The sequence below is a fragment of the Lepidochelys kempii genome, chromosome 1 (assembly GCF_965140265.1).
Source record: "Lepidochelys kempii isolate rLepKem1 chromosome 1, rLepKem1.hap2, whole genome shotgun sequence".
NCBI lineage: Eukaryota > Metazoa > Chordata > Testudines > Cheloniidae > Lepidochelys > Lepidochelys kempii.
Genome location: NC_133256.1, coordinates 227,758,056 through 227,771,824, shown reverse-complemented (window position 1 = coordinate 227,771,824; position 13,769 = coordinate 227,758,056). Strand labels below are relative to the sequence as shown.

General features: G+C 43.7%; 1 protein-coding gene across 5 annotated transcripts in view; it reads left to right on the top strand.

The window, feature by feature from the left end:
- PARVB (parvin beta) overlaps positions 1-13,769 on the top strand; it is a 97,543-nt gene that overhangs the window by 21,650 nt on the left and 62,124 nt on the right. The window contains exon 1 of one of the 5 annotated variants that reach the window (XM_073316542.1): positions 9,186-9,321. The exons of the other annotated variants lie outside the window; for them this stretch is intronic. The gene's annotated coding sequence lies outside the window, so the exon portion shown is untranslated. Of the gene's footprint in view, positions 1-9,185; positions 9,322-13,769 lie in introns of those variants that run through there. 5 annotated transcript variants of the gene reach the window in all.

Here is a 13,769-nt window from a genome sequence, read left to right as displayed (position 1 = left end):
GCTAGTGGAGAAGATGGCTAGTTATCAGTTATCCTTAAGTAATCACCTCCTCTCTAGGTGGCATGCATTCAAAACTGGGGAAGAGGTGGAGATAAGAAGCAGGAAACAAAGGAGGAAGGTCCCAGTCACAGAACAATTAATACAGGATGTTAGTAGGACATTCCTGACCCATGTTCTCTTGTTCCTTTGTCAAGCTTGAGTTGAATAACTTTCTGTTCCAAAGTGCAGAAGAACAAAAAAGATCAACTGCCATGCCGGCGACTTAATTGTGACAGTAACAAAGCAGGCAAACTGCCATGATGTATGGGGAGAGTTAAATATATTATAAATGAAGGAGCTGGGATTGTTGATCTCTGATGACTTTATCTAAATGAGGGGGACTCTTGTTTCTCTCTCTTCTTGAGTTAGGGAAGAACCATTCACTGTTAGGGACCTATGTATGCTTTTCTTTTGCAATGTAGGTCAGTGGCTGTTTCTTTTCTATAGTCGAAATGACCGCTGACACACACAAAACAAAACAAAAAAATAGTGATCAATGGCCCAGTAGAGCCTGTAACATGGAATTTGAGCCCCTGTATTTAAATAGGCACACGTTTTCTTTCTCTAATTGTTATCCACATGCTGATCCTCATTAAGCCCCATAGCTACATAAGGACCAGAACAGTGTTCATTTCAGCAATATCTTCTTTGTTGTCCTGATCCCATTCTGCTTAGTTCAGGTAACAAGTTTAATATCTTTTTGTTATATTTAAAAGGACTCATAACTGCTGAATCCTTAAAAGCGGATTCTGTCAGGGGATAGAGTTGGACACATGCTTTTATTTAAGGGTACGGAGATATTTGTTTATGGGCTAAACACAAAAATCAATTTTGAGACTTCATTCATTTGTCCTGCGGTCCTGTTTCTTTGATACAGTGGGTCAGTGGGCATTTTAACTATAGAAAAGAAACAGCTGCATAACTACATTGCAAAGGAAAAACATATGCAGGCCCCAAACAGTGCATGGTTCTTCCATTTCCCATCATAAGTGGGCTCTGGGGTGGTCCCAGCGCAAGCCCAAATGGCTACGGTGCAGCTGTATAGCTCCGCAGTCTGAGTCAGCTGACATGGGTAAGCCACAGGTGGTTTATTGTCGTGTAGATGTATCCTTTGGGGCTCTGTCACATTACAATCGTACTGAATGTTATAGCATTACACCATGAATACAGCTCGTCTGAATTATTTTTTTTTCCTATGGCAGTTTTCAACAACAATAGGAGAAAAAAAAAGATTTTTCTTAAATTTTTCCATGGAAATGTTCTGTTTTTGCTGAAAACTCAAAAACCAAAAGATTTTGGCGAAAAATTGAAATATTCCGTGGAAAACAGACACTTTTTGTGGAAAATTTTGTTTTGTCAAACATAATTTTCCACTGAAAGACTGTTTTGATGGAAAATTTTCAGCCAATCCTGATCCAGAATGTATGGCTTCTATCTGATGTGAGTGTTTGTTTTTTAAAAAAATCCTTTTAGGGGGAAATAAGGGAGACCTTTTGTTCACTGCCCGCCAGTCTCTGATGGGACTGTCACTGTCAATTTAACAGAAGCCCATAGAAGCCAATGTGACCCACTTCTCTGAGCTAAAAAAAGAAGTGTGATCAGACCTCTCTTTCTCAAAAGCAGTTGTTTTGCATTTGCCTTCTTTCTGACCTCCTTGTGTCTAAATGGCACTGTGAGTCTGTCGGCTTATCTGGTTACTGTGAGTGTGTGTATTGTCTGCCTATTCAGGCTTACTAGTCATTTCCTTTTATTAAAGTACTTCTGTTTTGGATGTAATTCCTAACACTTTCCCTTCCTATGAATGTGATCAGGTCAGTTCCTATCATTTTGATTGAAGTTACTGCCTAGTATTGTTGCTACTTTTGCATCCCTAACTGATGAATATTTTGCACTGCTCTCTCACTTTTTATCCAAAGATTTCATCAGATTTTGCAAACATTAACACATCAGTAATGCAGTAGTAGGCTTGTCAATTTCTGTGTATCCTTGGCCACTAGAGGGGGACAATGAGCCACACGTTGTTAGCATGTGTACATAGGCATCACATTTGCACCTTCTTTGAGGCAGAGAGGTGAAGTGATGTGCTCAGTTAATTTGTATGTGATGTAGCCAGGCATAGGACCCCACAGGATCTCCTGGTTTCCAGACCTGTGGTTTAACCACAAGACCAATTTTTTCCCTAAAAGCTGTCAGTGTCAGTGTTACTTTTTTACACGCACAATTTGGAAATTTTGAACAAGTGAAATAGAGGATGAAATTAACCAACCATATGAACTAAGTGGAAGGTGCTGTGTGTCCAAAGTGCCATGATCAGCATTGTGACAGCTGTTGCTTTTCTATTGGGTGAGGTTCAATCCTTGGGTCAGAAATAACTGTAGTTAAAATTAATTAGTTATCACTCTATTTTGTTTTTTAAGAGTTGAGAGTTAGTGATTGCCCTTTATAACAAGAACATTAATGGTGGTGAGTTAAAGGTGGCCTGCATTGTATCCTAAAACACTAACACCGTGTTAATTATGCTGACGTTATTGAGGAAGCAGATAAGCAAGTACCTCATGTTGAAATCAAATTGTTCTTACCTTTATGGGTAGTGGAATTTGCCTAATTGGAATTCCTTTTTTTGTTTGTTTTTTTTGTCTGGGTTCAAGCTGAGTTTAAAATTCACTTTCATGCCTCTTGAGAAATGCTTGAAAATCTCATTGGAGCTTTCACTTTCTTGCTACTGATCCCTTTCATTCTGTGCAGTTGTCTGCATTCCCATGCCCTGAAGCAGCCGGATATTTGGAACCAAAGTGCCTTTAACAGCGCAACTTACTATTGTGGGTATAAACTGTACAGCGTGACATGTGGCTATACAGTCCAGGCAGTATATTAGTTTAAGTAGATAAGGCCAGGTCAGTCAGCACAACTAAATAGTATTGGCTGTCAATGATCACCAGGGCCTGTTATGGCATCTGAGGCTTGTTAGAGCCTATGGATACCCTAGCCATGGCCCCGTCACTGGGATTGAGAGAGGGGTGGTTTATGGTCCTGTGCCACGGTGAGAATCCAATAGGCCAGAGAATGCTCTGTTGCCTGGATGATTTGGGGCAGCTTCCATGGTGTTTGACAAACCCACTGGTCACTTAATGATTCTTTATTGTTTTTTACTATTTCAGTAGTGCCAGTGTAAGTGCATGATAGTAGTGAGATCCCTGCTGTGAAGAGATTAAAATGTAAGGGCTAAATTCTGCCACTCTTACTTGCATTGAGATAGTTGTACCTCACTCTGATTTCAGTGGAACTACTGGAGAGGTAAGGCACAAGTCCGTGTCAGTTGTGGGAGGGAGGATTGGGCTCTGTTCAGGCAATGCACAAGTAAAGGGGATTCTGTAAACCACTGTTTGATTTACAAGGATGATGTCCCGGGTTTTGAACGACCGCCTCTGCACTTTCCATGGAAATCTCACAGGACGTGTATCATGGGAGGCTGATATATGTGTCTCCTATTTCCCTTTTCAAATCCCAGGCTGTGTTGTTTAATTTTCCTTGTCTCATGACTCGTGGTGCCTGAGAAGAGGCACAGTACATGCCAAAGAAAGGAGGGGAGGGTGTTGCTGCTGACTGAATGCCCATGACAAAAGCATGAGAGTGTAGTCCAATTCAGGGCACTGATCTTTAAAGCCGTAATAAGTTCAGAATGGAACAGGTGTAGGTCTCGGTGAGTCCTAAAACACATAACTGGGGTTGAAGACTTCTCACTGTTGCTTTTCTGCTACCTTTGATTTCCTTTTTTTTTTGTTGTGTTGTACTGAGCACCTAACTGTCTATATTACTGGGCATTGGGCTAGAATAGGGATCCTAGAGCTAAACAATTTGAGTTATCTCATTGTTGTCTGCTCAGGTGATTTATTGCAAGCCTCATGACCTTACCCCACTCACATTATTCTTCAGGGGATTACAGGAAAATCTCAGCTTTCATTTCTTTTACTAATTATTTATTTCATTATTTTACAAAAAACCCTTTTTATTCTCTGATTGCAGAGAAGAGCCTGAAAACATGACTGGAGTGTAGCAAAAAGACACAGAAGTGAGAAGGCAATGAACTCTGGATTTATTAAAATCTCATTATTTTGGGGTGGAGCCTAGATCATGATTTTAGTATGTTTGGGGGTTTGGCAATATTTCAAAAATGATTTTTCTCAAAGAAGAGTGTGTGTGTGTTTGTGTTTTGGCCAACTAATGGCCAGACACTGGAACAAGCATAAGCCCCGATCCTGCAACTGGATCCACACAGATGGGACCCCATTAGTGTTGCCAACTCTGACTGAAGCTATTGCAGGAGATTCCTCCTCTTCCCCCCCTCTCCCCCCATGACATAATGCCATTTTCTTAAAATATCCTATTAAAATCTCCCGGATTGCTTTCAGTAGTCACTGGGAGATCGATGTCAATTCCAGGAGACTCCAGGCCAATCCTGTAGGGTTGGCAACCCTCGTTCCCATGCCCATGGGGAACCCCAGTAGGTCTGCCCACAAGGATCTGATTGCAAAAATGGAAGTACATTTTTCAAAAGTGCCTATGTCCTGTTTTCAAAATGAGATAGGCATTTAGGAGTCTACACCCCCACTGACTGTCAATGAAACTTAGGGTAGAATTCTTAGGCACCTAGGTCCCATTGACTGTCAGTGGAATGTAGGCTTCTAAATCACGTTTGCAAATAGGACTTAGGGCTTGTCTCCTAGAAAGTTTTGCTACATTAACTAATAGAGTTAGAGCACCAACCTCCCCCCGCCCCTCCCCCAGTATAAGGCACAATTATACCAATCTGTACCAGGGCTTATGTCAGTATAATTATATCAATAAAAATTCTCACACCTAATCCGCAAAGTTATACTTGTATAACTTTTCTAGACCAGGCCCTAGGCTTCTAAGTCACAGGCTTTTGAAAATTTGACTCTGGGGCTATAACTGTTTAGCAGAGTCCCTCACAATACTACAGACCAGATGTGAATCAGGAGTGAGACCAATCCTTGTGACTCAGGGCATGACTACAGTTGTGAGTTACAGCACATTAAAGCAGCCCCTGGCACTCTAACTCATAATGCGTCCACACTGGCAAGGCACGTAGAGTGCCCGGACTCCGCATCTGGAGTGCTCCTGGTACTCCAACTCGACGAGAAGCATAACGCTTGATGCGCCCCAGCTGGAGTGCCACGGCACCAGTGTGGATGCCCTGGTCTGTTAGTGCGCTCTGATCGGCCTCCAAAAGTGTCCCGTCAGTGTTTGGGGGGGGAGAAGCTGTCCAGTCCCAGCTGCAGGAATTACGATACCTTCGGGCAAATATCAAGGGACATGATGGAAAGGGGCCATGAGCGGGACGCACTGCAGTGCAGGGTTAAAGTGAAGGAGCTGCGGAATGCCTACCACAAAGCCCACGAGGCAAATAGCTGCTCCAGTGCTGCCCCCACGACCTGCCGTTTCTACAAAGAGCTGGACCCAATACTTGGGGGCGACCCCACCTCCACTCCGAGTACCATGGACACTTCAGAGTCCAGTTCAACAAGGCAGGACGAGGAGGAGGAAAGCGGGAGTGAGGGTGCTGTGGAGGAGAGGAGACAGCCCAGCATCCAGAGATGCATGCAGCCAGAGCTGTTTTCAAGCCAGGAGAAAGGTAGCCAGTTGCAGCGGCCGGTGCTTGGGGAAGGACAAACACCAGAGGAGGTTCCTGGTAAGCGGCTTTTATTTTGGGAAGGAAGTTGTTCAGTGCAGGCTCTTGGGGCTAGGAGGGTTAGGGCTGCATGCATGCCTAAATGCGGAATAGGGCGTTGATGTGCTCTCTCACATTGCTGTAATTGGCCTCAGTGATCTCTTCAAAGGTCTCATGCAGAAGCTGGGGCAATGCGCTTGTGCAGGTTCCTTGGGAGAGCTACGGTACTCCTAGTCCTGTAAGGCTAACATGTCCGTGCCACTGTGCCATGAGCGGTGGGGGGACCATTGCTGCACACAGGCAAGCTGCATATGGGCTGGGGTGAAAGCTGCATTGTAGTACAAGACCCTCCCTTGCTTCCTAGGTCACTCTCAGCAGCGAGATATCTTCCAGGATGAACTCCTGTGGAAAATGTGGGGACAGAGTTCAGTATAGGGGGCCCCTGCTGCTGTTAGTTCTCCCCAAGGCACAGAAACCCAGAGGACAGTACAGCCGTGAAACAATCAGTCCCCCTGGCCCCTGTGCTTACTCACCATTTTGGGGCTCCTGTGGGTTATGTGCGCTTGCTTTGGTACAGACAATTTCTGCTATTGTGTAGACTGTGCTTGTCTACTTTAAGTACGGCCAAATCATTGATCTGTCTGGTGTGAACAACGCTGCCTCTGTTAAGTGTTGCATTTTGCCTTTACAGATGCAACCCTGAGATCTCAGCCATTCATGTCATCACCGGCCGAAAGACTCTAAAGAATTCGAAAGGGGCCACGTAGAAGCAAAGAGGACATGCTGCATGAAGTAATGCAGCAGTCCCTTAATGAAAATCAAAAACTGCAGGAGTGGCGGGAGAGAGAAAGGAGGGTCCTCCAGCAGAATGCGGATCGCCGGCACCAAAGCACCGAGCGTCTGCTAAGCATTATGGAGCGCCAAGTGGACTCAATACAGGCGCTCGTAGCAATGCAGGTGGAGCGCTTCCGCCCCCCCCACCCCGCAGCCCTTGTTCCAAAACTCTTTCCCTTGTACCCCCATGTCACCTCCAACCCACTCAACCCCCATCACCATGCATTTCAGCCAGCCAGAAGTGCAGCACTCATTGCACAGCACTCCAGATGGGAAGGCTGAGTATGATAACAGGAAAATGATAACAGTATGATACGCAAATCTGTGATTGTACCGTTCCCCTCCCCACCCCACCCCCTTACCCTTTCTGTTTCCCAAGCAGTTGTGTTTCTTTTCAATAAATGGATTTTTTGGCTTTGAAAACATTCTTTATTATTGCATTAAGTAGAAGATACCTTAGCCCAGGAAAGAAACAAGCACTGCAAGTCAGTGTATCATACATAGGAAACACAGATTCCTACTAACATTGGAACCACTGCACTTCACTCCCGTGCAGGCACCAAACATTACTGGTGGCTTTCAGCCTCAAATTGCTCCCTCAAGGCATCCCTAATCCTTGCAGCCCCACGCTGGGCCCCTCTAATAGCCCTGCTCTCTGGCTGTTCAAATTCAGCCTCCAGGTGTTGAACCTCTGAGGTCCATGCCTGAGTGAATCGTTCACCCTTCCCTTCACAAACGTTGGTACAGCATGCGATATAACCGTGGGGATGTTGTTGTTGTATGCGTTATGCGGGTCGACATCGTCGTCGGACTCCTCACTGTCAGTTTGTAGCTTAAGGAGTAACTCAACTGCCAAACGTGACGTGCTGGCGAGACTTATCAGCATATTCCTCAGCACTTCGGGCTCCATTCTGGCAGACCGAAAGGGAAGACAAAGCGCGCAGTACAAAAACCATTGAAAGATGGCGCCAAATGTGAATGGAAGCACAGCGATTGCTGGGATGCGAAGCGAAGCATCACGGGGCTTTGGGACAGGACCCAGAATGCCCCCCCCCGCCCCCTTCCCACAAGCCACAGCACCAGAATGGGAAGAGGTGCTCTGTGGGACAGCTGTCCATAATGCATCTCTCCCAATGCTGCTGCAAATGCTGCAAAGGTGGCCACGCCAGTGCGCTTGCAGCTGTCAGTGTGAACACACGGCAGCGCTTTCCCTACTGCGCTCTCTGATGGCTGGTTTAACTCTCAGCGCTTTACACCTGCAAGTGTCACCATGCCCTTAGAAGAAGCAAATTAGCTTTCCCCCCTTCTGGCTGAGGGCTGGTCTATACTAGAATGTTTTACCGGCATAGCTGAGTCTGGTAGGAGTGTGGGGGGGAAAATCACTTAGCTATGCCAACAAAAATCCTAGTGTAGTGTAGATGCAGTTTTACTGCCAAAAAAAAATGCTTTTGCCAATAGAGCTTATTCCATTTGAGGAGCTGGTATAAGCTATACTGGTTAAAAGGCAACCCCTTTTTTGCCAGTATAAGGTGCTTTTCCACAAGGGGGGTTTGCTGGTATAGCTCTTTTGGTATACAGTAGCTACCCTGGGAAGCCCTTTTCAGTGTGGAGATAGCTTTTGTTATCTGGAGACGTGTGAAACTTGTCTCAGTTAGACTAATTTTTTTGCATAACTTTTGTGAGCCTTTATTAAAACATCTGTTGGGTTCTTCCCAGACATGGATACATTTTTCAATCTTGAATAATTTGTTTTTGTTGCTGTCTCCATTGTGTGTTTGTGAGTTGTCTTGGTCTCTTTTGTGTGTGTGTTGTAAGTTATTTTTCCCCTCCTGCTTCATTTCTGTATCTCATTAACGGACTATTGGTGTGAAGGGGAAAACGGTGACGCAGAATTGTTACCAAAAAACCCTGTGAATACACTTCAGAGTTCACCATGTTGAGAGTACCCCAGCAAATGAATGTTCACACAGGCATGTGCACTAGAATTGTGAATAATCCTGATCTGAACTTTGCAGCTTCATTTTTATTTGCTTTCATGGGACAGTTTCTTATTTTCAGAAACTCTGGCATGTGGAATATTATGATAAACCTGAAGCTTAAACCTCAGAGCAAACATAGCCACACGGGGAATGGAAGATGATGAAATAAGACCTGCTATTAGGTGTCTCTGACTATCTGCATAAGTGATCAGTGCCTTTTGAACCTCTTACTCCTCTCTGCACTTCAGTATTCTCTTTGATAAGCCATTGTGATCGCTTAATGGTAGGGGAATGTGACTGTGCCCTGGCTAGTGGGCAAAGATGACTAACCGGGGACTTCTTGTGGGCTAAGTGCAACCTTTAAAAATTGTGTGTCAGCTGTTGCCTTGAGCTGACCGCGATGGACTTATGGCTTCTTTGTCTCTCTTTACAGAACGTGAGGTATGTTGCAAATTTCATGCTGGGAGTTCATCCTTCTTGAATTTCATGCTACTAAGCAAAGTATTTTTTCTCCCCCTACTCTCCCCTCCACATAACTGCTGCTGCCTTGTTCTCTCCTCCCAAGTCACCATGACCAAATTAACCCAAGTTTGACTGGCCAGGCGTGTCAGTCCCTGTCCAGCTGCCATTCTGCCTTTAACGTTTGCACTGCCCACACTGCACTGCAGAGGTACGCTCCGGACCATCGCATACTGTAGGGAGCCAAAATGGCAGGGCTGCTTTGTAAAAAACGCAAAAAAGGAGGTACGCGAAAGGATTTGTCATGCACAAAACTCTAAGGTTTGTAAGCTACCTGTGTGGAGCAGAGATCTTGCTGTGAGCTTCTGGCTTTCTGTAAGTGAGGCTCTGCCGGCGGGACTGTCTCTTAGAATTTGCTTTATTGAAATGGCAGCACTTTGCTCTGACTAGGCACTTCCTTCAGAAATAGGACAGAACCTTTTGCTCTTGTGGAATTCAGCCCAGCAAATTGGATTTCAAGATCAAACATGTTTCTTCAACTGTGTGTGAGGTGGGCACTGGGTGCCTAATGCATGACTGTATTTATTTCCACCTTTAACTTTTTCTTTATCTGTTTTTGAGCCCTTAGCATAGAAGTGGTGTTGTGGAAAGGAGGAGATTTTATTTGCTAAAAATACTTTACTTTGTTCTGATTTCAAAATGTATTTCTTGCATTTTAAAAATATCTCCTTCCTTATCTACTCTGATCAGAGAGCTTCCTTTTTTAATCAAACTCCTGGGGGAATAAAAGCAATTTAGCTGCATTTTAAAAGTAGGCTTGGCAGAATTTTATTTTTCTGGACAATTTCGATGGATAATAGCAACGATTATTTTAAAGCATTTTTTTCAATTTCAGTTGTCATAGTTGTGGGAAATTATGGGGGGAGGCCAGACAATAATGCTTTAATGGCGGCAGATAGGATTCCAAATGTTAAGCTTTATAACCTGATACAACATCAGATGTCAAAAACGTGCAAAGTAAATGTCCTTAAATCAAACCATAATAAGTTCTCAAATAGCATTTTTCTGACTTTGCTGTTCTGTAAATTTTGACGATTAGTGATGGAAATACTTTTTCTGTGTGTGTGTGTGTGTGTGTGTGTGTATGGTGAAGATGACGTTTGCTGACATTTACTGATTTAAAAAATGTAATCCTTCCAAGTCTCTTCAAAAGACTATCTTGTTTAAATGTAGTTTTCTGAAAGCATCTTGAGTATTTATTTAGCGCACAGTGGGTGTGAGGTACTCTAAAATATATTTGTTCTCCAGGGCAATGACTGTCTCATCATCTATCTTTCCCTAACATTCAGGGCAGGGAGGCACTGGTCCTGATGGGATATTTTGGGTGCTACAGTAATGATGTAAATGCTACTAATAATGAAGATAAAACTTCTGCCATGAAGAGTTAATAATTTAGACTGGGATTTTCAAAGGCAACTTGGTTGAATGGGATTTGGGTGTCCAAATCTCTTGGGAAGCTCTTGAAAATCTCCATGTTCCAGATCTGCAAAACCTTATTTGTGAGTATTCCTACTTGCACGTGTATTTCCATTGACTTCTCAGCATAAGGACTATTTGAGGGAGTAAGGTTTTGCAGGATTGAGCCCTTAGTGGGCACATAGAGAGGATGCCATGCTATGAAAAGACACTCAACTTAGCATGTGACTTTTTAGTTCTGTGATTTCTTGTTTAGGGGAATTTTGAAAAAATTAATAAAATCCAGATGTCTTTAGTGTCTTTTTTTTAATTAACTATGTATAAGTAAAAAGCTACAGTATATACAACACATTCCATATATAGTAGAGGATGCAGTTTTGCTCCTGTCCTTTTGCAAGAAGTATACAATACCAAAAGTGAGCTGTACCTTCTTACCGGCAGCACACACTCTTGTTGCATATTAACTCTAGCAGGTCACTTTAACATGGATCTTAATCCATAGGCTCTCAAAATGTATGAATCTGGCATTTGTTGCTTCTGGGGACATAAGGACAACATGTGGCATTCAGGAAATTTATACTTACTTGATAGTCTGCCAGAAAGCAGAAACTAGTTCACCTCTTGAAATCCTCATTAGGAAAAGTGATAAATGGTTTTAAGTGCCTTCTCTTTGGATGCCAGTGAAATGTTGCATGGAGATTATCACGTGTGTGTCCCAAGCATTCTAATTCTCTGTTATCCTCTTTCTGTATGGTGGGGAGGTGGAGAGTGGTGACATGGGACTTTTTGTGACATGTGTAATATATATATAAATGGCTAGAGTATATGGGTTGATTTCACTGCATGAAAGGGGAGTAGGGATATATTTTTAAAGAACTGCCTGATGGGAGATTGATGGGGTTTAGATTGCCTTTTTCCCTAGGAAAGGACTGCTCTTTTGAGCTTGTGGTTATTTCCCAGTTTATATGGATATCCTTGCTTTGCCCCAAAAGAGCCTCAAGGACTTTGGCCTCCTGTGTAGTCTCCTGCACAGACAATGAAAACATTCTTGTCATTCCTGGAGTGATGTTGCTCTTTTTTGGTAGGTCGGAGAAGGACTGGTTATCTGCAAACTTAAAGTTCTGCTTTTACTGTGCCTTGGAACCTAGGTCTTTGTATCCCTGTCCACCACACTCTTCCTCGGTGGCCAATGCTATGTGAAGCTGGTGATAGTGTAATGCTGGCAAACCGCAGTCGTCAGCAGGTGGAATCAAACCTGGGATTTCTGGAGCTTAATGCATGAGCCTCTACTGCATGAGCTAAAAGCCATATGGCCCTTAGCTAAGGCTATAGAGCAGACTCATTAATCTCTCTCTCAGTGGTTTCGTTGCCACTCAATGGGACAGAACACCACATCCAGAAGGTGTATGCGTTACATACTTCCCCTAGCTGAGGAAGTGCATCCCGAGCTTCAGAGACTTCCCAGTTGAAATCCCGGACAAGCCTCCACTTGTAACGTCGACAGACCCCCAGTTGTTGGCAGGTGGCATTGAACCTGGGACCTCTGGAGCTATAGGAATGAAACGAAAGCCATATGGCTGTTAGTTAAGGCTGTAGAGCAGACTCATTAATCTCTCTCTCAGTGGTCTCAGTGCCACTCGATGGGACAGAACACCACACCCAGGAGGTGTGTGGGTTACAATAGGCAAACCTAAAAAGGTTGGGAGAAACATCCATAAATGTGGCAGCTTATCTACCACCCTAATGTATTCTAACTTTTTCTTGGTCTGTTAATCTCATGAGAACAGGAGATTTCTAGCATTTCATGGTAAAAGCAGATTAAGGATAAATAGGACCAGGATCCACCATAATTTTGAGATTTTCCCCCTTACGTAGTCCTGTCTCTCCCCTATCCAATAGTCCTTTGCTAACTCTCACTGCTCTTGATGATATTCTTTTTTCCACTCCTGGGTTCCTGATCTTCCTTCAAAGCGTGATAGCCTAGGGAGACCAGATCCTAAGGATTCTACCTTAATTCTACTGCCGCCTTCAGATGGGTCCGAAATACTGCAAGAGCTGCTTTCTCATGATATTTTGGCATTTCCACCTTCACTCCTCACCGTGACCATGCAGTGCAGAAGGATGTGAAACTGAACATGTCAGCAGCAGCAAAAGTTATCCAAGCTTCAACCTAGGGGGGTGAAGATTGATCGTGTGTTTTTATTTTTTACTGGACTTTATCCATCCCTAACCACGGTGTAGCACCAGGCCCTGCAATGGGTTGTTGTCAGCAGAGATTGAACATGGTGCCTCTGGATCTAGTAGCATGAACCTTCTCTTCTTGAGCTAAAGTAAACCAGCTGTTAGCCAAGGCTGGTAGCAGGCTCATCAATCTCTATACCAGCCACTAGTAGAGATCAGCAGAGCACCACACTGAGCTGCTGTGTATTACAGTAGCCTACATAGTTTCCTTGTACAGTGCTTTTGTCTTATTTCAAACCCATCTGTTCCTTTAACTTAAAATAAGTGGTTGATTTTGTTATCCATAGGAGCTTTAAAGTGAATATCCGTTAATAACATGTGATGATACTAATAGCACATACAATTCTTTTGCTTTTTTTCTAACTGTGCACAAGCACTGTTATTCCATCCAACACTGGTGAGAGTTAGGTATGTTAATATTAGTAGCTGAAAGGCCATACTGCTGCAGCAGTGTAATTTGTAAAGTTGTGTGTTTTTAAAAAAACTAAAAGAAGCTGTAAATGGCTGAACATCCCAGTGCTGATTGAACCTGGTGATATGCTAAACAAAAAGGGCTCTCAGCCATGCCTGTAGCCGTTTCCATCCGTTCATACTGACTCAACAGACATTCTAGGCTTCAGAGAGACAGTTGGGATTATTTCGTGGGTCAGTTGTGTTGATTTGTTTGTAGGAGGATTGTGTGGGGAGATGTGTTGATTTGTGTGAGTTGTGAATGGGATGGGGGCGGGGGTGGTGTTGCCATGAGGGGTTATGTATGTTTGGGTTATTATATGTGCTGGTTGTGGTGTTGTGTGGGTGGTTTTGAGGAACTGTGACAGCTGCGCCAAGTAATCCACCATCTCTTCAGTCTCCCTCATACAACCAATGAAATTGTTGTTGAACGAAAATTAGCTGTAAAGAAAGGGTGGTGATTCGTTGAGTTACTGCGGATATTGCAGTGGAATAGGACTCTTGGAGTATCATAGATACATGCCTTACTGTCACATGGGTGTAATTCATAAAATCAAAATGGCTGAGAACTTAACAACTGGATGGTAACAGACCGTGAATGC